This window comes from Excalfactoria chinensis, chromosome 2, assembly GCF_039878825.1.
Source record: "Excalfactoria chinensis isolate bCotChi1 chromosome 2, bCotChi1.hap2, whole genome shotgun sequence".
In the NCBI taxonomy this organism is placed as follows: Eukaryota; Metazoa; Chordata; class Aves; order Galliformes; family Phasianidae; genus Excalfactoria; species Excalfactoria chinensis.
This window is the reverse complement of record NC_092826.1, coordinates 3,841,979-3,866,836: the sequence shown is the minus strand read 5'-3', so window position 1 is coordinate 3,866,836 and position 24,858 is coordinate 3,841,979. Positions and strand designations below refer to the sequence as shown.

Genomic DNA, 24,858 nt, shown 5'->3' with positions numbered 1-24,858 from the left:
GCAGCAGCCAGACCTCGAATTAAAGAGTGCTTCCCTAAAAAACAAACAAAGAAAAAACCCCACAAAAATAAAAACACAAAAAGACACCAAAAAAATCAAGCGTGTCTAGCAGGAACCAGTGGAAAGCATTTATTTCCTCAGGGTATGTGTATCACAGGACATTCAAGCCAGTGTAACAAATGCATACAGATATAGCTCAGAATACACACGTAAGGCTGTCCAAAAAGAGGTTTGTGTTTGTTTGGTTTTGTTTGTTTTTTACTTAAAGGAACTGACCAAATTGTAAGGACACAGAGTCAAGTAAACTAGCAAAAGAGCAAAAACATTGCTTGTTTTTTGGCTTTTTTGCCTTTTGAACATATGCTCTGAGGATGAAGGCAGAACTAAGCAGAGAGAAATCACATTTTACAGAACTGTTTCTGAGCCTTTATCCACATTAGCTGCTTCTCCCACACACAAAGACCACTGGAAGATTTCCATGAGAACTGAATTTGACGAGGTAAATTTATGCCAAAAACCAGCAGTACCAAAAGGAACTGTGCCAAGTAGCTTCGTTTTGTTCAGGTAAGAAAAAAAAAACAACAAAAAAACAACCAGAATTAACCCCCTTTTAGCACTGATCTCTGCTATAACAAGGGGGAATGGTTTTAAACTGAGACAGGGGAGGTTTAGTTTAGAAATTAGGAGGAAGTTCTTCCACACAGAGGGTGGTGACACACTGGAACAGGTTGCCCAAGTGGATGATGCCCCATCCCTGGAGGCATTCAAGGCCAGGATGGATGTGGCTCTGGGCAGCCTGGTCTGCTGGTTGGTGACCCTGCATATTGCAGGGGGGTTGAAACTAGATGGTCATTGTGGTCCTTTTCAACCCAGGCCATTTTGTGATTCTACGATAAACGGAAAATCAAAACACTTGCAATTTCTACATGAACAGACACAAAAACACAGATGTCTGAATGTAGGTGAAGTAACGGGACACGATACATACTACCTTCTCACACCATTCGTACACTAGCAGCACACACAGACAGCTTTGCAGAACTTGGGCTGAACTACCTTACACTACACAACGCTGTTGGGCCCATGTTAAAAATTAACCAAGCAACTTCCCTATGGGAACAAGGAGCAGAGCCAGATTGGTGTATGCATATGACAGCATAATACCCACATGCAGCAGAGCAAAGTACATTGAATACATCTCAGATTTCCTCTGTTTCTAATGAACAACTTCGCCACCATCCTGATCTAGTGAGAGGATCCCAGCAGCCAGCCGACCTATCATCTCTATCAGCCCAAGCAGCAAATGACAGCTTTCCCCAGAATACTGCTGGAGAATCGGTCGTTATCTGGGACAACGTGTGAGAACACCAAGGATTAACACAAAGGGAATGACATCATGGCGAGTTTTTACATCCTTTATGAAAAGGGCAATTCCTCAAGAGACTCTTTGGCAGATTGAGAAATCCACGCAGTAGTTATTGATTTATTTAAAGAAACAGTTTCTTTGATATGGCAAAAGCTACTTTTAGCTTCCAGGGCTGATAGTAATGACCTTCCTCCACTCAGGGAAATTACGTCAGTGGTACCCTTAAAGCATCTGTTAAAATAATAGCATGCCACAGCTGCGAGAGCTCCTCCTGCATAACAAAAATGCTCCAAACAAACACTAGAGAAATATTATTTTAATTGTTTAGACATCAATAATGCAAACACCTAGGAGCAGAATAGATTTTCCACTAGTTATCCTACTGATTTTCTATATGACTACCCATGCGCGTAAAATTCAGCACACAAACACTGTACTGATTTGATGCTGTAGAGCATCCCTAGAACACAGATAAAAAAGCCCTCTGCTTTACTACCAACTGTGCATGAGGCAGTCAGAGGTGATCCCAACACAGGATTATTTCATCTCCCCTACACTGAGCGGAATTCCCAAGCATATACCCCAAGATTTATCTCCATGGGTCACTACAGCTTACTGGTTGACTTTGGAACACAAGAGGTGACAAAAAGTCTTCTGCGCCCAATCCAGCTTTGACCAGCTGCAACCCTATTGAAAAACACACCAATTAGTCTCATTACGATTGAGACAAGCACCGAAAACTTGTAAACTGGTCATAAGAAGAAGATTTGACGTACAAAGTGATCCAGGTTATTCAAAATGGCGTGCATTTATACATTTCCTTATAACTTGAAATATCCTTTTTTTTTTTTTTCCTCTCCTAGTAGAAATTATTCCTTTTTATACTTTTCCCAAGTAGCCAAGAGTATCCATTCCCTCTGGCGTTATCTGTCTTATCTTTCCTTTTTTAAACTCACTTTTATCTACGACCGCCTTATTTTCCTCTTTAGAATCACCCCTAATTCTACTTACTTCTTTAATTAAAAGATAAACATCTTACCTGAAGATCTAAGCCTCTAAACCACTGCCTGAAACTGCTTTTTGACTGCCAGCCCCCCCCCCTCCAGTTAGAGATCTTCAACATGCAGACCTTTCAAACCAGTGACAAGTATCCAAGAAAACAAACACTAAGTATATTTTAGGCACAAAACATTCTCAGCTTCCTTGTATTTTAGTGCTTAAGTGCTCTCTGATCATACTCTTGATGGACATTTACTCTCATTGCTCTTTTCTCATCTCTCCATTCATCTCTTCTTAACAAATTCCCCCCTCCCTATGACCCCCAACACCATTTCCATATAACGGATGACCACCTCAAGCCCTACAAAGCCAAAGCTGCACCATTACTGTCCAGCAACATCAGTTTTATTCACCTCTACCTTCTATCTTTGAACTGCCAAGTAGTGCAACTTTTGTTATCGTGCAAGATTTTTATTTGGTGGCATTCTGTGATGAAGCAAAGACTTTGGTGGACAAAGGGAAGGCAATGAGTGTTATCTGCCTGGACTCACGCAAGGCCTTTGACATGGTCTCCCACCACATCCTTATCTCTGAACTGGAGTGAGATGGTTTTGAGGGTGATAAGGTATTGGTTGTAAAGCCATAGACAGAGGGTTGCAGTGAATAGCACTGTATCCAAGTGGAGGCTGGAGATGAGTAGTTTCCCCCAGTGGTCTGACAGTGCTCTTCAACATGCTCGTCAATTATAGGCTTGAGTGAACACTAAGCGAATTTGCTGATGACATCAGTGATGATGCTGAGTGGTGTAGCTGACACATTAAAGGGAAGGGATGCCATCCAAAGAGACCTCGACATGCTCAGAAGGTAGGCCTGCGTGAACCTAATGAAGTCTCTTCCAACTCAAGCCATTCCATGATGATTCTGTGATGAATAAACAACACAAAGCCTTCAAGGAATGTTCTGTAACAGTCAGGGCAGCACTGAACACAGCACCCACCAACTCTACACACTGATACAAGGCTGTGAAGAAGAAGCAATCTCAAGAAGTTTTGGGACAGTTGGTATAAAAACATTGGTTTGTCCTTACCATTGCTCAATGACTCAGACACCAGAAGAACCTGGTCATTAAAACAGAGTTTGAAACAGACACATTGAATCCAAATGCACACCTTAAGTGCATCAGCACAAGGCACAGCTACACGGCCACTCAGCCTAACCAGCACCAGTCCTGCAGAAAAACACAGAGCCAGATTGCTCTAACCAACAACTGTGGGAAGATGGGCAAACTTCACTCCAATCTCACATCCATACCACATTAAAACCACCACAAAGTGAAGGAGTCCAAATTTACTATTGTCTCTTGTTCCCAAAAACTGACACTCATTAAAAATCAGCTATAAAGACAAATTTAACAACTTCAACACTCTGACCACAACAATACTTGGAACTGTGATAAAGCAGGCTAAAAACCAAGAAGGTGCCATGCTTCAGGTGACAAGTTGGCACTACGCCCTAATGTTATATGCACGTGGTCTCTGCGGTCCTCCTCCCTTCCTTTTTCATGCTGCCTTTGCTTCAGATGCTCGGTCACGACTCACTGCTTTCACCATGACTTTCCACAACTGACCTCAACTTTGCAAGCCACAAGGTCTCGCCTTCTTTTGCTTTTATCAGCTTCAGCAGCAAGGTATTAACACGGATGTACTTTATGCACATTTATTCTCCTAATTTGCTGCAGTCTCCTACCTTCCCGTGCTTCCACTCTGTGACCTTTTGCTTGCTATTGCATGACCAACGTTCCCATTGCCCCTTGGAAATGCTGCCATGCAATGCCTTTTTCAACAGAAGTGTAACAAAGCCTTGAAAGGAAGAACATCGATGCAATTCCCATTTTTCTTCAAACATGCGTATCTGAATACATTACATAACTCCAGAAATAGTTTCCTAGGGACAGAAGCTCCTGTGATCTATATTTTTCCTTAGATTATGAAGCAAGTGAAGCATTTTGCTTGCTTTAAGGGAAGAAAAAGCTGATTCCGTTGTTAAACAAAGCTGGTGGTACACACTCCTGTCCTACAAATAACCCCCTTCACTGATAACAGAGCAAGGCATAAAGCCGTAGCTGTTAAAAGCACTGAAACAGCACGAGACAAGCAGCACCTCCATTACACAAACCAACTCTTCCCCCTCTTACTAAAGCTGAATTAAGGAAGGCTTGGTAGCCTAAGACACAATTCAACTTCCCTTTAGATCCCCATTGGAGGATTAATCTCCCTTGCTGTACACCTCTTCCTTTTGATGCTATCTAATCTCCTTAATAAACAACTGAGTGGATCTCTTCCATGTATGCAATGAACTTCAGGCAACAAGGTAACGAAATGCAGAAAGCCAACACTCAGTTTCTTATAAAAACAAATGCTGACAAACGCTGGGGAGCAGATGGAGGTGGTAGATTTGGTGCTTCGACTCTGCACCACTGTTGGACTAAGTTTTACAGAGGCACTGGCTGCGTTATTTTTTGTTTCCTTCTGTAACCTAAGAAATACGAGTAATTAACTCAATTGAATATTCACAAAGCATTAAGAGTCAAAGTGTTCCCACAATAGAAACCAGTGCCATGTGCTTCCTCCTCCTCCATTTCTCTTACCAACATTAATCCTTCATCTATACCAAAAAAACATATGCAAGATAGAAGGAATGTTTTTTGCTTCTGGAAATTGCTTTTTCATTATATACTATTGCCCAGTTCACATATCCAGCAGAATTTACGTACATCAGCACTAAAACATACACTACTGAACTCCCTGAAAGGGATTATCTTATTTCCACCCCAAACCATACAACATTCAAACACATCACTAAGCAAGAAGTCTACATTATAAAGAAAGGCTGAGGGAACTGGGCTTGTTTAGTTTGGAGAAAAGAAGGCTCCAGGAGGAAGTTTTTCACACAGAGGGTGGTGACGCACTGCAACAGGTTGCCCGAGGTGGTTGTGGATGCCACATCCCTGGGTGCCATTCAAGGCCAGGCTGGATGTGGCTCTGGGCAGCCTGGTCTGGTGACTGACAACCCTGCACATAGCAGGGGGGTTGAAACCAGATGATCACTGTAGTCGTTTTCAACCCAGGCCATTCCACTACACTTAAATCTGAAATGAATATTAGATTACCGTGCTGATGAAGAGTCACCTTCTAGTCTGAACACTAGTTCAAGCAACTTCTGCACCAAACTTTTCACTCAAGGTTTAAATAGCTTTTCAGCCCATGAGTTTATCTTCAGAAGGAACATCTGAAAGGCAAGACGTGCCACAATACCAGTTTCCAGCAGAGGCTGTGTACAGTACAGACAGGCATGCAAACCACCTCATGACTTGTCTCCATACACATTTTCACTAAGATCACTTAATTCTCTTTCGTAATCTCAACAGCTACTTACTCCTTTCATGACAAAACTCTAAGAAATATTTTGACTTGCTTTAAAACAGACTCGTGTAAATAACAATTAAGAGAAAGCCTACTGGCAACATCCAAACACAAGCGAGGCACTGAAGAGTGAGATACATCATAAATTCACCAGAAGTTCCAGGCTACTCTTCTGAAATAGACACTCAATTTACCATTATGCAATGAAATATACTCATTATATCAAGGAGAATCATTGTCTAAGGCCATTTTACTGACTTGTTCATGCAGCTTAGTGGCTTGCCATGTATTCTGCAATGAAATTGATAAAGGTACAACCAAACGGCAATGAAACTAGTTGCTTCAGTACCAGTAAGCAGATTTCACCTCAAGTTTATCAGTCATGTTCAGGTAATAACTGTATCTGTAGAAGAGCATGACAACTTCACTTACGGCAAGGACCTTCCTGAGCTTTTTAGATGTAACTGAAGGAACACACCACAAACCAAACACAAGATGCTTTGCCTGCAACAGATTTACACCAGAACTACAAAGTATCAGGGGAGGACTCGCTCCGCTAGGGTGACTGTGAGCTACACTATTTGTGTAAAGCTGAAAAGCTATGTTCTTCACCTATTAACATCCCCCAAATCAGGTGGATACAACTCTGAAAGGCCATTCAGTGAATCTGGCACTCCTGAGATAGGGACAAACAGGATCTCCCTTCTGACAGATAACTAACTGGTTCTGAAAGACTGTCAGTGAAGAGAACCACTCCCAATCTATTTCAACACTCAATTACTCTTCACATTAGAAGTAACACAATACTTCAAGCCCTCCTGTTAAAGTAAACAATCTCGTTTTAGCCCTCACTAGTCCTTATCTTCTCCCTTCCCATAAGTAGACCAACACACACAAGTAACATTACAAGGAGATAAAATATCAGCACCTTAACCTGTTCAGCTCTCATGCATCCTACACTTCAGGTATCTGATCAGCTCCTAAAAGCATCCCAAAGGGAGAAAAACCTTTTCTGGGTGGACAGCGCCACAAATGAGTGCAACATTCTAACTGAACCCTGGCAGTACTCAGCGAGGTGCTGATGGGTTGATGGTTAGACTCGATGGCCTCAGCAGTATTTTCCAATTGTAATGTTTCCAAGTATTTACCCCCAGCACAGCACACATAAGAGATAGACTTCTTTGCAACATCGCAAGGTTAACCACACTGAGCCATCAGCAACCAACACCACGCAGATCCAAGCTTACTCAGCATTTGCAAACCTTGAAAAGCATCTTTGAAGTGCACATTTGAGCAAGCAACATTGCAAATGCTCTACACTGAGCAAGAAGAGGGGTTGCAGAAACAAGAAGCACCAAAGAAGTGCAGGAAAACAGCTTTCTGATTTTTGGAAACCAGAACAAGATGGCTAATAAACCAATCAGGATCTAGAAACTTCTGACATACAAGGCTTAAGCCTGAAATAGAAAATGAGAACTGATCAAATTCAAAGTTGCTTCTCCATTTATCAACAGCATTCCTGTAATTGTGCTGTTAACAGAAGAAAAGAAACTGGTTTGTAACATCTGCAAAAACTTCACTGCCACCAACAGAAACTCACATGTCAGCAGCATGCAAAAGTTTCCCAGATGAAGAGAGTGATAGAAAACTACTGTTTAATTTCATCACTTTTTAGAACTGCCTTGCATAACACATACTCCAGAAATACAGAACTTAGAAATTAAAACCCTCCAACCTATGGCTTTTTTTCCCCATACACGCATTATCAAGCCGCTTTTGTTCCTACTAGCTAAATTAAAAGTGACTGCATTTTATTCAGTAAATGCAAATGTACTTCTAAGCCAAGCATTGTGAAAGGTTCACGCGTACGCTGACAAACATGAATTAATTGAGATAGCCATGGCAAGGTTCCTTCCAAGCAGCACCTTAAATGAACAGCTTTTACCCAACATGCTTTCTGCTTTTCCCTGTGAGTGGCTCCTCTTACAGCAAGCACTTCAGAACTGCCATGTGTTTATACACTGGTACTCAAAGCCCAAGCATAGCAAAGAAATCAGCTTAACCAGCATTAGATAGAAAAAGAAAATATATGTATAAGCTACAGAAGAGGCAGAAATAAAATTCTTGCCTCCTGTCTTCCAGCCCTGCGGTTGTATCAATGTTTGCTATCTCTTTCCACCAGCAGTTAGCAAAACTTGCAGCATCACAACAGAAGTACAACAATACCTCAGTGGAGCTCTGGAACCACTGGGGGAGGTGTGAAGAAAGGGAGATAAGGACTCATACAAAATGAAAGTAGTACTCTTTATCAATATTAAGTTCAAGCAACTATGAAGGTACCTGCTGCACATATTTCTTTTGAATGCTACTGCCCAGGTTGTCAGATCTGTTATGAAGAAATATCCTCACCTTGAAACAGCTTCCACTACAAAGAGCACTGAGGAAGAACAGGAAACAGGATGAAGGAGACAGCTAAAATCCAAGGGAAAATAAAGGCATGAATGAAACACAAGAGCACTCAGCCACAAGCATGAGGAATTTCTGCCTAAAGAAAAGCATCTAGAAATAGGAGAAATAAAAGCTGGGAAACAGCCCAGTTAGCTGGACAGAAAGAAAAAAGAACTGCACTCCACTTCACACTACCTGAAATTATCTCCTCTATGCACCAACCTTCACTAGAGAAACAGTAGGCGGAAACAAGTCCAACATTCTGAAGAAAACCACAAAGGACAGAAAGATTACAACCACTCACGACATCATGAACATTCATTGTAAAGACACGAGAGTGGCAGCAGATTATATTCTTGAGCTCCGTGTTTCAGAAAAGGATTAATTTTTAGCTCTTTTCAAACCAGTAACAAGTTACTTTTTAAAGGTGCTCACAGAATTTCTGTGAACACACCTGTCAGCATTTCCACTGATCATACAACCCATGGATTGAAACTGGCACTGATTGACAACAACCCCCACTGCTGGGCATAACTCAATCACTGGGGTGAGTAAGAAGTCTGTTATTAGTACCATCAGTGCTTCATTCTCTTGTTAGCATTAATCCTGAACCTATTTACTGAAGCATCTTCAAGAAATAAGTACTAAATGCAGATGACTCTTACGGCTTACATTAGAAAGCACTTTGCAGCACTAAGAAAAGGTCAGGGAAAAAGCTGGGCCCCTGGATAGAGGTGCACTCAAATGTAAGAAACATATCGAGTTAGCTCATTTTTGAGCTTCTGCTAAATTAGCCTTCTGCTACTTCCTTGCAATCCAATTATTTGCTATCCTAGCAGCAAGGAAACAGGAAAGAACAGGAGCTCCTCCTTCCTATAGTCAAAAAGGAGAAGGAAAAAGAAATAAACATCTGCCGGTTCTAATCCTTCCCAGGAACTTTAACGGGACTAAAAGTAAAACGATCTCTGCCTTCCGAAGACATTTAATAGCTTGGAATGGTGTGTTCCCTCTCCCCTCCCCCAAAACAAATTGAAACAAAAGCAGGAATTGCACATTTTCATGTGAAGGCAAACAATGAAAAGAAACCCAAGCAGCAGCAGGAAGCAGCAAGCAGTCGGCAGAGCCCTCTGACCTCTCTCTTACTGTACCCACCAGCTTTGGCTCTATCATTCAGACCATGCAATCGGCATGAGAAGGGTCTCACTCTGAAGGAGCTCACATATACACTGTCTTTCAGTTTACTGTTTCCTCAGCACACCTGGAATGACAGCAGTGAAGAGTAAGTGATCTCCTACCGCTGTCTCCAGGACAACCGATGCACACCGTTTGCTTATGTGCTTGTGATTAGCAGGAAGGAAATTAGCCCAGGGTCTTGAAACGAGTTGAATTACAGTTCCAATGGGGAAAGAGCCAAGATTCATCTTAAGGATTAAGCTCTAAACTGACCTTTATTACACCGTATGAAGCTGGAACCCTGCAGCAAAACAGAATGGAGTTGGAGTTACTCAGTTCCCCTTCGCAGCAAAAACAAAGAAGCAATACTTCAGTAAGCAGGAATCTATGTAACAGTCTGAACTTCTGGTACCAAGCACAAAAAAACGAACAGAAGAACAGGTAAAACAACAAATAGCATTAGAGGGGAAACCAACCTTTGAGTCACAGCGAACAAAGAGAATCCAATACAGGAGAAGCTGGAAGTTTTAACAGTTCTGCTGTGGATTGCTGCATACCTGACTGGAATTTAGAAGGACTCACATTAAAGGTCAACATAAGAGCAAAATGTTCTCTAACAAAGCCTGTGGCACTCACCTTTCGTTATTTACCTCTTCCATTCCTATTTTTACTTGATGGAAATGGCTACCAAACTTTTCAAGCCAGATTCCAAACACTGGAGAACAGTTTCTTCCTAATCTACAAAATGCTCTCAACACCAGTGATGTGCGCCTTTACATTTCAAGTACTGATAGAGCCAAAGAGCACCAGGTTTCAGTCTCATCCCACCTCCAGCAAAGCTCCGACGGCGTTTCTTCCATACATAAGATCCCTAATGCTGTTGGATGGAGGGATGTAACACATGATAGAGCTTTCAGAACACACCTTGCAAGCATTAGCAGTTCAAACACCCTGCAGCACAACCCACAGGGTAATTAAAACTGTTTCTCCCAGGTCTGCTTTCCTACAAGTGAGGAAAGTCAAATCAAGCTACCTGCCTTACTTTTTAAATACAAAGCCACTCTCTTCAAGGCGAATCACTCAAAAGACAGCCTTGTAGTAAGGCACACTTCCCAGTCAGAAACACTAAACGCTGAGCTAAGAGTGAACTAACTTAGGGAGCTTTCATGGTAGAAAGAACACAAACCTACTGGGAAAAGAGAAAAGAATAAATCCACAGCACAAAGCCTGAGGTTCAGATCCTAATTAACCACATTCTTCAGCAGGTCCTCCTCATTACCTATCAACCACCGTCTGAACACTGTGGTAGAGCACAAAGGACATCACAACGTCCTAAACATCAACCATACACAAATCATTTCTGCTGCCACTCCGCACAAGAGGGCAACGATACAGTAAGAATTTGTTCACTGCAGTTGTTAAATACTGACCTATAGCTGCAACCTTCAAGTCACTATGTCCATAGTACTCAGCAGTGGTGCTTGAAACATTAGAATTACACTTACATGACATAAAGGGGAAAACAGTGCCTTGGAACCACATTGATGGAGGTAAGAGTCACACAACTGCATCTTCAGTGACAGCTGTATGAAATGAGGATGTTGTTATCACCAGTTGGAAATACCAGCAATAGGTGGATGGTTGGACTAAATGATTTTGGAGGACCTTTCTAACCTTGGTGAGTCTACGATTACCGCACACCGCAGTGAACGAAACAGAAAATACTAATCAATACTGAACAAAAAACATAAGAACAGTCAACTACAGACAGAAATTAATCTGTTAAACCATCAGACCTTCTTGGTTTACTACATCTTCAAGAAGAACCTCTGCTTCTCTCTTCTCCTAATCCCCCTGAATACATACGAGCTTAGTGGAATTCACAAAACCAAGGTTTCCCCCTTTCAAGTATTAGTCATAATGTGGTAAACCATTATATTTAAGAAAGCCCTCTCAACAGCGTGCAATCGCTTTGAAGAGAAGTTGCATCACCACATCAGATCTTTAGAAATTACGACTTTTCTTAAAGCTCTTGCAGCAAATCACACCCTCAAGACAGCAGAGCGCTGCTCTAAGAACATTCATTTCTGGATGAAGCGCTCCAGTGCCGACGCTACCAGTTGATTGCTATGTCAACCACACACGCTTTATTAATACCTAAGGCTGAATAAAGCTTACTGACAAAAAAAAAGTATCATCCCGTCTTCCTTTCACGTGTACGTTTTACCCTTTGTATAGAAACAAAAGGTCAACCAACGCAACCATCAATCTGAGCTCAACATCAACCTACAAACACTGGATTTAAAATGTAATAGTACAGATTAACTTCTGGCTACTGACAAAAAAGCTACTCAAGAGTGCAGTCCTCAGAGAGAAAACGTTTCACAGCAACTAAAGAAATGCCTCCTCCCTGTTCTTTTTTTGTTCTTCTTAGTAAAACCCTGGGATTTGATGCCCATTAAATTCATTAAATACACGTACTTCACAGAATCTCTGCTATAAGCCTCACGTCAAGAAACCCGAAGGCCCTCACCCTACAAACCACAACAGAGGAGCAAAAAGGTGTTCAGACACAGAAACGTGGTGGATAACAGCCTGATTGTAAACGGAATCAGAAAGGAGATGGGTGGAGAAAGGAAGCGGGGGAATTTCGGACATGGACAACATCAGTAAGATAACAAGCTGTTCTGAATAGCCGTCTAACTCAATTTTCTGGCCCCCACCCAGCTGTGTTCTTGAACTAAGCCAGGTTTAATAAAACCAGAGATGCTAACGGCAGATTAGCTGGAAGGAATGTAGGGCTTTTCCAATTACAATACATAACACACACAGAAATATAAAAAGGATATAGAAAAACAGAAATAACCTGAATTTTTAAGGGGGGGCATTGCAACACCACTTTTAAGCTATCACACTGAAATCCCATTTACTTCGGCAGGAATCCCCGAGCGCTTCCCCTCTTTCAAGCGGAACTTTTTGTTTGACACATTTGCTACAGCACCGCTATTATTCCCATCAAAAACGGAGCTGCGGGCTGACACAGCCGAGTCAAACAGCGGGGCTGGGGCCTGCAGGGTAAAACTCTGCCTTCAAAGCATTTCAATCAGCCCGACTGCCAGCCGGCTCGCACTGAAGCGCTACAGTGTGCTCCAGTCCTCCAGCTAGAAAATAAAAGGATAAAAAAAAAAAAAAAAGAAGAGGAAAAAAAAATAATGAAAGAGACTGCCCATCCCGCTCCTCAAAGGAGGAAACTTTGCAAGGGGGAACGGACGTGAAAATCGGCTTTATGCATAAGAAAGAAGCCTCAACCGCTTCAGCCGGGCGCTGAGCACCAGCCGCACATCCACCGGCCCTCCCGGGAGGAGGAAGGGGCAACGCAGGCGGAGGACCCCCCTCCCCTTCCCCTTCCCTTTCCCCTTTGTTTACTTGACGGACCGTCCCGCTCCGCTCCACATCCGGTGGGACCGTTCCCGGCCGAGCCGCGGAGCCGGTTGGCAGTGAGGGGAGGCCGGGAGGGCGGCGGGATGCAACACGCCCGCGGCTCCCCGTCCCCTTTCAAGCCGTGGCCTCCCCGCACGGCTCTGCCCGTATCCCCCACCTCCCCCCCGGCAGTCGGACGGAGCCCTCCGCTCGCAGCGTGGCTCCGTGTGCGCGCAGCCTCCCCTCACACAGCCGTACCCCCGAGGAGATGGGGGGGACAGAAGGAAAGCCGCTACCCGTCCCTCCCCTCCCCCAGCCCAACCTCCCTCAGGGACGCCCCCTCCCCGTTATGTAAGTCGGGGCCGCCTCGCTCCGCTCCTCAGTGCCCCCTCCTCACGCACTCACCGCGCTGCGGGCAGCCGCCCCCGTCCCGCCCCGGCGGCCCGGAGATGGATGAAGCCGTGAGGTGATCCCGCTGCTCGCCCCGTTCTCGGCGGCTCTGCGCGGTGAGGTTGGCGGACGGCTGCTTGCTTTGCTCGCTCTCTCGCTTCCTTGCTTGCTCGCTCAGCCGTTTCCCTGCCTGCCTCCCAGCTTCCCTGCCCCAGCCACTCCAGGCCGCTCCCCCGCCCTCCCGGCGCGCTGCACCATGGGATGCGCGCTGCCCTCTCCCTCCCTCTCTCCCCGCACTAACATGGCTGCGGGGGAGGAGGGAGGGGGTCAGGCTGCCGCCCCTCGCACCGAGGAGGTGGGAGCTCCCGCCCCGCCTGCGCAGGCGCCTCAGGTGGTGGAGCCGTTGACCGTCGTCTCCGGTGCTGTGAGGGGGCGCGGATCGCATTCGGGAGGACTCAGCGGCTTCCCGGGGTCCGTCCTCGCTCCTTTCCCTGAGGTGCGATCCCTTTGGGCTGAGGGAAAGGCGGAGGGAAGCTTAACCCTCGTCCTGACTTGCGGAATCAAACTCTATAATCCAGAGACTCCGTGTCTCGGAGGCAGCTCTCCACACTCGAGCTATTGACCCATCCCCACCATGCCCACTAACCATGGCCCTCAGTGCCACAGCTACATGTTTCTTGAACACCAGGGCTGGTGACTCCAGCACCACCTGTTCCGATGCATCACCACTCTTTCTATGTGCTTTGTGAGACAGATTCCGTGTGTCCTCTCACTTCCCACCTGAGAAAAGATAATGACCATAACATAATGGCCTGAAGCTGCCCCAGGGGAGGTTCGGGTTGTGATAATCCATTGGAACAGACAGTGGTGCAGTCACCAACCCTGGAGGTGTCCAAGTAACATGTAGATGTAGCACTGAGGGACTTGGTTTTTAGTAGGTGTAGTGGTAATGAGTTGATGTTTAGCCTTCATCTTAGAAGTCTTTTCCAAATACAGTGATTCTTTGATTGGGACAGGCTGCCCAGAGAAGTGGTAGAGTCCCCATCCCTGGGGGTATTGAGCAGAAGTGTGGATGTTACACTGAGAGACATGGTTTAGTAATGGACTTGATAGAATCATAGAATATCCCAATTTGGAAGGGACCCATAAGGATCACATCATCATAGAATAACCTGAGTTGGAAGGGATCCACATAAATCGAGTCCAACTCCGGACTCTACACAGAACCACCCAAAAATGAGACCCTATGTCTGAGTGCATTGTCCAGAACTCAAGCAAGCTCAGTGCCGTGACCACTACCCTGGAGAGCCTGTTCCAGTGTCTGCCCACCCTCTTGGTGAAGAACCTTTTCCTGATATCCAACCTGAACCTCCCTGGTAGTGTTAATTAATGGCTGGATGTGATGATCTTGAAGGTATTTTCCAATCTAAATGATTTTAAGATTGCAACAGCATATCTAGAAACTGTCTTTTAATCACAGGTACAAAAAGTGTCTACCTTTTGTAAAAGAACTGGGCTATTAGATAAAATATATATGGGCTGAAAACTATGTGGGCTAAAATAAATAAGTAAATAAATAAATAGAAATAAAATGGGAGACTCACTGACTTTCTTAGCCCACAAGGTTTGTACATGTCTCTGTCAGGCTCCTTGGAGCTCTTTCCCCAGCAGACTTGTAGGCTAGACCTGATAGCAAATACACTCTTTCAACTGAAGCTGGATCGCCCTGCAGAAATAGGGGAAGGAAGGAGAAATGATTTGAGTTATTTTATAATTATTGGTCTGAGGATCAGTATTGATGCTCCTGCCAGAAAAGGTAGAAAAGTGCTAATTAAAATTACTGATGACAGAATGTTGGGAGGCTTTCAATAAGGAGGATGTTCACGGTAACATGCAGGCAAAAATAGAATACTCTTGAGGACAGCGATAGAGAAAAATTGGAGGAAATACACAAGTAAAAACAGCACTGTTTTCTATGTAATACGAAGGGAAGGGAGGGGAGGTGTAATACTGGAAAGAGAAAATGGAGCTGTATGCATTTTTATGATGTGGTGATAGGGAATTCTGCTAAATGACTTGTCCAAGCATTTGATCCCAAATACTCATTGTTTCTCCTTTGTCTCAGCCTTTGTCCAAAGATGTCAAAGTGCTCCAGCCTCTGAACAAACTTAGGAAGATGTGAAGAAGATGTTGTGGAAAACTGAGACAATATTTGAGTTCCCCAATTCACACATTTACTGAGTGAACAGGCCTGAAAGCATTTAGCTCCTCATCAGGGCTGTGTCCTTAGGTAAGATAGTAGCGATAATTACTTTATATGAAAAATAATATATCCTATCCTTCTGATAAACATGCATTTAATAAATATTCTTGTTTTAGATACCTTTCTAAATCTATTTGCTCTAATAAATATTGGCTTAAAGCCTTATAATGACTTACAACTTTATCTCCCGCAGATTCTCTGGTAAGCATCAGTGTACCATTTCTCCTGATTTTACAGACAAGAAAGCTAGTAAAAGATATGTGGCTGATTTACAGAGGAGACAGAGTAAAGCCAGAACAATTTTAGAACAGAAAGCCTAATTCTTCTGTTTCTGCTGAATCTTTTTCACGTGGAAAAGAAGTATGCTCTCTCAAGTCCTTGGGAGTTTTCCCACTGGTTTAAGTAAGATGAAGGCAAGCCTGAAATAATAAATCAAATTGATGCTTTCTACCAATTCCTGAAAAAGTCTTAGTTTCGAGTGCTGTTGAGATATTATTATTATTATTTTGTGCTGGTTTCTTGTTGCTTTTTTTCACCAGCAAAAAGCTTATGAGAACAGAAGCCTTCAGCAGCACGCTCACTTTGATAAAACACTTGCTGGGAAATCTTGCTCACGTTACAGAATACAATTGTTAGTCAAACGTAGAGGAAGTTTATAAAAGGTGATGATTGAAACTCTCAACTGGGAGAGGGGATCTGCGTTCAAGTGTATATCTGACGGCCGGTTACATAGTTATCCAGACTTAAAACTTCAGCACAGATTCATGAACATGAGTAAATGAGAGTCGCTGTTTCTATGTGGACCATAAAACATCACCAGTTTGAGATCTCTTCTCTGTTTTTCCCTCTCTTAAATCCAGTTTCTCATTCAAAGTCACTGCCTTTGAGTGAGGCTCCTGAGGCACCTCAGCAGTTTATGTGTTCTACCTACCAAGAAAACAATGAATCGCTCTCTGATTGTATCTATTTTTCTCAATTGTCTACTGGAAAGCCCAAGTAATTAGCCTAAATCTTTACAGAGGTAACCTTTTATGAGATGTGACTCACACCCTGGTCTTTTAAGTTTCTTATTTTCTTCTAATTCTTGACTATTTTTTACAGAAAAGTAAAATAGTTTTCTTCCCAGCTCTGTCTCCATGGAGGTTATTGGTAGATGGAAATGAGACTACCCCTTTATAAGTCATTATTGAACAAGTAATATTGAGGTAAAGCATTCTGTTGAATACTAATGTTATTTGTCTAGCCTACACCATTATCTCATTCAATTTACAGCAGATATTAAACCTGTGCTGCACTGGTATAAACAAAAAGGTAGGAAGCTTCATTATAGTTCACCATGTATTGTCTTTCCTTTTATTGAATGATGGAGTAATAGCTTTAAAAAGACCCAGTTCTTTCCGGTGTTTTGGAGCACAGCTGCAGTCAGGCTTTTCTGCAGGATGGTAAATATTCATTAAAACAACCGGAGTGATCAGGCATACAAGAGACAGGTAGGTAGCTCTGAACTGCAGGACTACATCAAGCTGTGACAGTGAAAGGCAGAGGGATCTAGGGGGAAAAAAAGAGAGAGAAAATGGCAAGATGTTAAAAAATTTCTTAAAATACACAGTAATGTTCTTCATCATGAGAGGAAAAAGTGCTTTTTGAAATCATTTGAATCAAACATGGATTAAGAAGTCTTCGACAATGTTCTGCCCTCTTGAGGCCCCATCTGGAGTACTGCGTCCAGGTCTAGGGCCACCAATACAAGAAAGGCAAGGAGCTGTTGGAGATGGTCCAGAGGATGGTCACAAAGATGATCAGAGGGCTGAAGCAGCTCCCCTATGAAGACAGGCTGAGGGAGCAGGGTGACTTCATTGCAGCCTTCCTGTACCTAAAGGGAGCCTATAAACAGGAGGGGAGTCACCTCTTTGAAAGGGTAGATAATGGCAGGACAAGGGAAATGGTTTAAAGTTGAAGGAGGGAAGATTTAGGTTGGATATCAGGGGGAAGTTCTTTACTATGAGAGTGGTGAGGTGCTGGAACAGGCTGCCCAGAGAGGTTGTGGATGCCCCGTCCCTTCAGGTGTTCACAGCCAGGTTGGATGGGGCCCTAGGCAGCCTGGTCTAGTATTAAATGTGGATGTTGGTGCTTCATGATTCTTGAGGCCCCTTCCACCCCAACCCATTCTATGACTCTATGACCGATTCTATGATCAGGTCCTACATTTAACAGTGAACGATTTCGCACAGGTGGAGGATGAGCACTGCAGGAATTAGGGGCACTGCAGGAATTAGGTGCAGCCTAATGGTTTGAACATACAGATTGGTACAATGTAAGGCAACAAAATGTCATTCATGTTACAATGCACGTCTTCATCTTCAATCTGAGTTTAAAAAAAAAGCCTAACTGTTATATTTGCATTTTTGTACAGCCTGCAGAGCAGAGGATAAATGGGAAGGCATCAAATGGAAATCTTTATGATTTATTAAAAAGAAAAAGAAATAGAAACACAAAGAAATTCTTAAGGAAAGTTCCACGGGAAATCAGCAAAACTGTGCAGAGTCAGGAAAATTTTGTATGAAAAAAACTAATTAGTGGCTCGGGGACCCATTTGATGACTTGCTGTTATTAACTAAAACCTCCAAAGCAAATGTTAATATCTTAATTAGAAGCACAGTAATAATCTCCTTGATTTCCCAATGGGAAGCAAACAAACAAACAAAAAAACCAACCCAGAAACATTTTTATTTTATTTTTTTAATTTCCTAGGTATAACCGTCTAAAAGCAGACATATCAGCGAGGGAAGCCACCCAGCATACTTAATTTGTGGAGAAAAACCACTTTGTTATCGGGTGGCAACATGGGCCATCCTACCTGGCCTTTCAGCACAGTGACAAGGTAGAAGGAAGAGATCAGTAAGTTCATTTGGCTTTCTAGAAAATCAGAATGTTTGTCCACATTGGTGGCTTTGCTTTGTGGAAAGAAAGACCCCACATTGGCTTAGTTAGCCAGGGTTGGACTACCATACTTTCTAGGAGTGTTCTTGGTGGCTTTCCCAGCGAGGATACAGCTTTCCAGTTCTGAGCCATCCTGCGACATTTACACTTTCACTTAGTCAAACTGATATTGAAAAAAGCTCAGTTTTTCTTTCTGTGTCCTTATGCATTTCTGGTTCTTTGTTGTTATTCAGATCAAGTCAGCATTTTGCAAAAACTGTGACAGCGATGTCATCACTGTGTTCTCTATCAAATCCCTCCTCAAATCCCTTCAGCTGCTTTGGTAAGCTTACACTTTTCCTGCAGAGCCCCTTGATGTGTAAAATGTATGCGGTGTTTTGATCAAAGAGGTTCTTGTATTTAATGCAAATTTCAATACACATATAGCAGTCAGATGTGAATGTATAGATCTAATCCTCCTGCTCTCCAGAGTGACACTGGGCCCATGGGATGTCTGTCCAGCTAACAGGGAAGATGGCTGTTGAGGAATATTTTATCATAGAAAAATAGAATCGTTTGAGTTGTAAGGAACCTTTAAAGTTTCTCTAGTCCAACTGCCCTGCAATGAACAGGGATTTTAACTTGATGCCCCATCCCTGGAGGCATTCAAGGCCAGGCTGGATGTGGCTCTGGGCTTGTGCTTGGTGACCCTGGGCAAGGGGTGAAAAAATCTTGCCGTAATCCTTTCTGCTGCTAAAGTGAAGTATCGGATATCTGAGAATGATCTTCTGTAGGTTTATTTTGAAACACAGATACAAATACACAGAGTATTTTTTTTTTTTTCCTGTGGATATTGATGATCATTGCCGGCCAGTCTCAATTTCAGCAAGTTCTTTTCAGTTCATATTGATTCTTGTAATTGCTTATTTTCCAACCTCTGTTTATTTGGTTATGGTTTCTACAACTTTTCTATCAGCTTCTTTTTAATTCTAGGTGGATGGAGTTCTGACAGTTGAGACAATGTGACCAGTCGTCATGGAATCTGTTCCAGCATCATGAAGACTTTGATGCTATGTTGGTTTGGATTTTAGGAGTGGAATACAGGGCTGGTACTTGTTCTATATGCCTTTTCTCTGAATTTTAGGGTTCTCTCCATCTTCACTTAAGCCATGACCATGGAAATTTTTCTTTCTCTCCGCTTCCACCAAAGACAGGTGGATAGAGGCTGAAGTTGTTCTGTTGGACCAGGTGTCTTTATCTTTGATAGCTGTGTTGCGGAGTGGGATATGCTGACGGGAACACATTCTAGCACTTGGTTCTAGGATGGAGAAATTCTTCCAATCCCGTCTTCTGTTCCAGAGACAATCCTCCTGCATCACATTTTCCTCTTGTTAAAAAACAGTCGCTTTAAGTTGTAGTCAAGATATTGCTGACCTGTATTTATGACCTGAACTTATTGTATGATGGCTGCATAGGGAGTCCCTGCCATCTAAATGAAGTCATTACTTGGGAACCACTGAATGAATGGCCTCATAACTTTAAGTCAGACTGAAGAAGCATATCAAGGTAGAAGGTTTCTGTCATACCTCTAAATTTTTCATCCAGTTCTAATTTGAAAGATGGAATAAAAATAGAATAAAAGAAGACTGTAATTTTCTTGACTTCAGATCCACGCTCTTCAGTTGCCTAATTACAGGCCGATAATTTATTATCACTTAGGATTCAGAAGAGAAACGATAGGTGCTCTTGTACAAATTTTTTTTGACATGAGACTTTGAATGTATCAAACATAGAATTAAATGCCTTACCAGATATGGTTAGAAGACAGTGGTGATTAGGGAAATACTTTCTTCACGGGACTTTACAGGCTGAAAGAGCTGGGGCTGTTCAGCCTGGAGAAGAGAAGGCTCAGAGGTGACCTGATAGTGGCCTTTCAATATACAAAGGGGAGCTACAGGAAAAAAAAGAGGACAGATTCTTTAGCAAGGTCTATGGTGACAGAACAAGGGGAAACGGCTTCAAGCTTAAAGAGGGTAGATTTAGGTTGGATATAAGGAGAAGTCTTTTACAGCAAGGGTGGTGAGGCACTGGAACCGGTTTCCCAGAGATGTGGTGGATGCCCCATCCATGGAGACTTTCAGGGGGAAGCTGGATCAGGCCCTGAGCAACCTCATCGCGCTGTGTGTGTCCCTGTTCATTGCAGGGGAGTTGGACTAGATGAGCTTTAATGACCCCTTCCAACTCTAAAGATTCTATGATTCTAGGATTGTCCAACTCCTGAATATCCCATTCTGTGTCCCTTCTATGCTAACTGATATTCACTGGCATGTTTCACAGTATAAAAGAGAGATTTTTGGTATTGTCCTTTTTGCCACATTAAGCCCTTAGTTCTACCTACCGGTTTTCTCAGTACAGGCTCAGCAACTTGGCCTCTTTTGAAGCTGCTCTGTGAAGTGCTTTACTATCTGACTACCACAATACCACACTTGAGTTTATTTACTTTGTGGGAAAAGTATTGCACCAAAAAAGGAAGAGAGAAGGCCTGTGGTTGGATTTAAATCAACGTGCTTTGCTTTGGAGGACTAAATGGGTTGATCACAGCACACACAGGAGTGACTTCTTGCTATGTAGGTCCCTTCTAGCTGAACTAAGCCTAATGCTATCCTCCTCTCCTCTCTTCTCCTCTCATCTCTGTGGCCCTTCGCTGGACTCCAAGGAGATCCCTGTCTTAATATTTATATTACATTAAGATAAATATTACATTCATATGTTTATATATATTAGTATTATATTAATAATTCAGCTTTAAATATAATTTTGTTCTCGAAAATATTAGTCCCCCTCCAAATAAGAGTCTAAGAGTTTTAATTTTTATTGAAGCAGTTAACAAGTGTGACTGTCTAGCTTCGTCACAGTTACTGCGCTGAGTAAAAGCTGCCTCAGAAACAGCAAGAGACAAAGGAACAGTGAATGTACCAAATTATGACTGTCTCAAGGAGTCAAACATTTCTTTGTTGTGGATGCCTGCCTCTCTAGGAAGCGGGCTGGCTGCAGCAAGGAAAGGAGCTTTGTAAATCAGCTGGGGATTATTTCTTAGTCTTTATTTAGAAACATATTTTTTTGTGCATTGCTGTTCGTGTTCTAATACTTACCAGCACTGCAACTATCCAGGATATTTAACCCTCAGTGAGTTTACAGGTTAGAAGAAGCAGTGTGGAGTTAGGCCTTTTATTCTGCTGTATCATGGGGGCTTAATGTCATTTAGTGTTCCGATGTCCCCAGTTCTGATCTGTTAAATAGGCATAGTAATTCCAAAGCTATGAAAGATACTGGGTGTTACATGTAGGAGGATGAAGCTGTCTGAACACTGAAGACCAAGTGTGTTCAATGGCCTTTTTTTCTTTGTCTTCATACAGTTGTTGTGTCCCCAACCATTATCTGTAGCGTAAGGAAAAACTTCTACAGTTGCGGGGAAAGTTTGGAGTTGTGCTTAAGGGAGAGGCAAATATTTCCTTAGTGTTCTGTTCTGATGTTGCTCGATCAGCTCCTGCAACAGCCATTTTCTGTATTTGTTGCTGTTGAGCTAGTTACAAACTGAGCTGCTTTGTTTATTTACCGAGCAGTGGTTGAGATGTTTCAAGTTCCTGTTATTGGTTACCCCACTGTTCTTTTACTCTGATTTAAATCAGAGGAATGTGACCAGAATGCAGTAAAAACAAAGCCTGCTAAGGCATTTGAGAGATTTCATGCTTAAAAAACAAGTTGGCTTTACAGGTACTTATTGGTTCCCCTTTGCTGTAATGGGGAAAGTTTGACAACAGAAACTCGCAGGTGTTGATGTCAAGATTAGAAACGAGGGCCATTGCTCCTAGCCAGGTACCAATGAAAGTATTTGTAGAGAAGAGCAACAGTCTCAGTTAATCTTGATAATGTGAGAATTCCAGAAGCTTCTAGTGTTTTTAACAGCAGTTGTCTTTGTTAATGACCAGATGACACCAATTGCCAGAACACGATGTGATTTGTGAAAACACATCGTATGCACACCGTGGTAACCTACTAACGTATGGGCATGTGGTTATTGCACGCTGCTGGGAGGGGAACTGTGCATACATTAAACAGAATGAATATGTATAAGTAGTGCAGAAAGCAGGATTTCATTCTAGGGCTATGAGCTCTACGTCAAAACAATTCTACATTTTAGAGAAGGTTTGAATTTAGGAGGTTTGAGGGAATATAGTTGTAGACTGAGTAGATTCCTAACATTAATGCATGAAAAAGCAATTCTATAGTCCAGGTACTGAGCTTCTCAGAGTAGGGCTTAGGAGGCTGTGAGATTCAGCATGAGCACCACATCACATGCTCATGGCATATGTTGGGGATGTTTCATAGGCAGAATCCTTAGAGTTGGAAGGGACCTCTGAGGGCCATCTAGTCCAACTCCCCTGCAATGAACAGGGACACCTCAGCTAGTGTTTGCATGGGTTTGTGCCTTTCACATTTCCCTTCTCTCCATATTTGCTGGGAGCTTTGCAGGCTGCAACAGTTCCAAAATGCCTTGCCAAAAGATGAGGCAGAGCTAATCTGAGCAAAGAATCTGTAATGGAGGTTTCTTCATTCAAGCAAGCCACGCTGAAGCAGATGAGAGTGCTCAGCATCTTGTCCTGAATTGTATACATCTATAGTCACACTCTGAGCTTCACAGTGAGATCTTTACCGACCCTGTTGGGTGCTTAGAGTACCTGCTAGCATTTTAGAAGCTGAAGTAAGATGAATATCCATGTTTTTAGGATCCACTCTAAAATCCATAGGCAGAATCATCCGAAGTCATGACACAACGAAGGACACAAAGGCAGTGCATTTGTTATCACACCCACTGTGTCTGTGCTGTGCTGCTGGTAGCTGAAGTGATGGATTGGCTTGCTGCAGATGCAGGGTGAACGTGGGCTCACCGTATATTAAGTGTGCAGTGCCTGGAGCTTCCCAGATGGGAGGCAACTCCAGAGATCAGCAGAAAATCTCCTGTTGACTACGGTGGCCTTTAGACCAACCCTGAGCCTCTGCAAAATGCTTGTGTGTGCTGTAGAAAATTATTATAATCTAACATTTGTAGGTAGGGAAAAAAAGAAATCACTTACTGAAGGTCCCTCTGGAGTATCCAGCTTCCAGTTCCATTTTCAGCTTGCCAAGCCATGCAGAGTTTTACTTAGCAAGGCTGTATAGCTGGAACCGAGCTTGTTGACTCTTTAAATTGATTCCAAAGTAGTTTTTTTTTTTTTTGCTGGAGACAGACTACAGCTTATTTAACCATAAAGCAGTACAACATGCTCGTGATTTCTAAGCATGATCGGATTGTGGTGTAAATTCTTCTTTTACGAGGCTTCAAAATATCTTTTGATAAAATCAGCGAGTAATTTTATGGTTATAGCTGTTTTGATCTGAAATATATCTGTTCAGTCTTACCATCAGCGGTCTCTTTTAGAGTTGGAAAGCTTCAAAGCAATTCTATACCTTCCCCTAAATGTCTTCTGTTACGAAGCAGCTGAGTTGCAGCGTTCAGTGCACAGAACTGCTACCTTACGAGGCTCCGTCAGACCTAAATTTTGGCAAGTGAATTCTGATTTTATCTGCATTTTCTTTACAGTGGAGAGAGCTTCTTTTCTCTCAAGCTACTGAAGAGTTGGAGGGTGTTTTCTTTACGAGTAGCAGAAATTAGGAGAAAGTTCACAGCCCCACTTGTTGTGTGGATAGATGCTCTCCCTGCATCCCTCCAGTCAATCTCTGCCTGAGAAGTCAGCCGCAGGAAACAAGATTTAAAAGAACGCATTGAATAGCTGTAGTGGTGTTATTTTAAGCTACCATATCAAACAACGTTCCCTCAGTCAAAATAGTACAAGCACTAGACTATTTACCACAATAAATAAGGACTGTTTTACAGTTCATTAGGCTTCTGTTGTGTTTCTTATGCTGCAGCTGTAGTGTCAAATACCAGAATTACTGGAAAGTCACCTGTGGAATATTTGATGCCCTGAAATACAGGCTTGGTCATGTCTATTTTTAGGCACATAGACCAAGATTCCTTCATTATTTTGCGCTTTCATTCTAATGTAAGAATTTGTTTCTTGGATTTCAAGGGTCATACTTGGTACATTCATTCATGAGCTAAAATAAGCTGAAGTGAGCCCACAGAGGAAGAGATTACTACAGGAGAGTGGCTTTTACTACTGCTAAAGCAGCCAAATATTTGCAGCTTTGCAATGATTCATCCTTTTTCCTCTCTTTTTCAGCAGTAAGTATTTTGGAAGAACAGACTAAGGAAGGAGCTAATGATACTCCTGGCCCAAAAGAAGATCAAGTCCTTTTTCAGTGAATAATTTGACCTGAATTAAATCCTTCGCTGTTATAACGTGGTCACAAAAGTAAGCAGAACTGTCCCAACTTATCCTAACTAGTGAATAAGT

The 24,858-nt window shown here is 42.7% G+C and overlaps 1 protein-coding gene and 1 long non-coding RNA gene across 5 annotated transcripts in view; one reads left to right on the top strand and one right to left on the bottom strand.

The window, feature by feature from the left end:
- PTK2 (protein tyrosine kinase 2) overlaps positions 1–13,469 on the bottom strand; it is a 175,874-nt gene extending 162,405 nt beyond the window's left edge. For 2 of the 4 annotated variants that reach the window (XM_072328191.1, XM_072328193.1), the window contains exon 1: positions 13,234–13,469. The gene's annotated coding sequence lies outside the window, so the exon portion shown is untranslated. The remainder of the gene's footprint in view (positions 1–13,233) is intronic. The other 2 variants (XM_072328190.1, XM_072328192.1) reach the window with 1 other exon arrangement.
- LOC140247961 (uncharacterized) lies at positions 13,199–20,502 on the top strand. The gene is made up of 4 exons (XR_011902790.1): positions 13,199–13,334; positions 15,344–15,508; positions 18,655–18,743; positions 19,394–20,502. It is a non-coding gene; the product is annotated as an uncharacterized lncRNA (long non-coding RNA).
- The last annotated feature ends 4,356 nt before the right edge of the window (positions 20,503–24,858 follow it).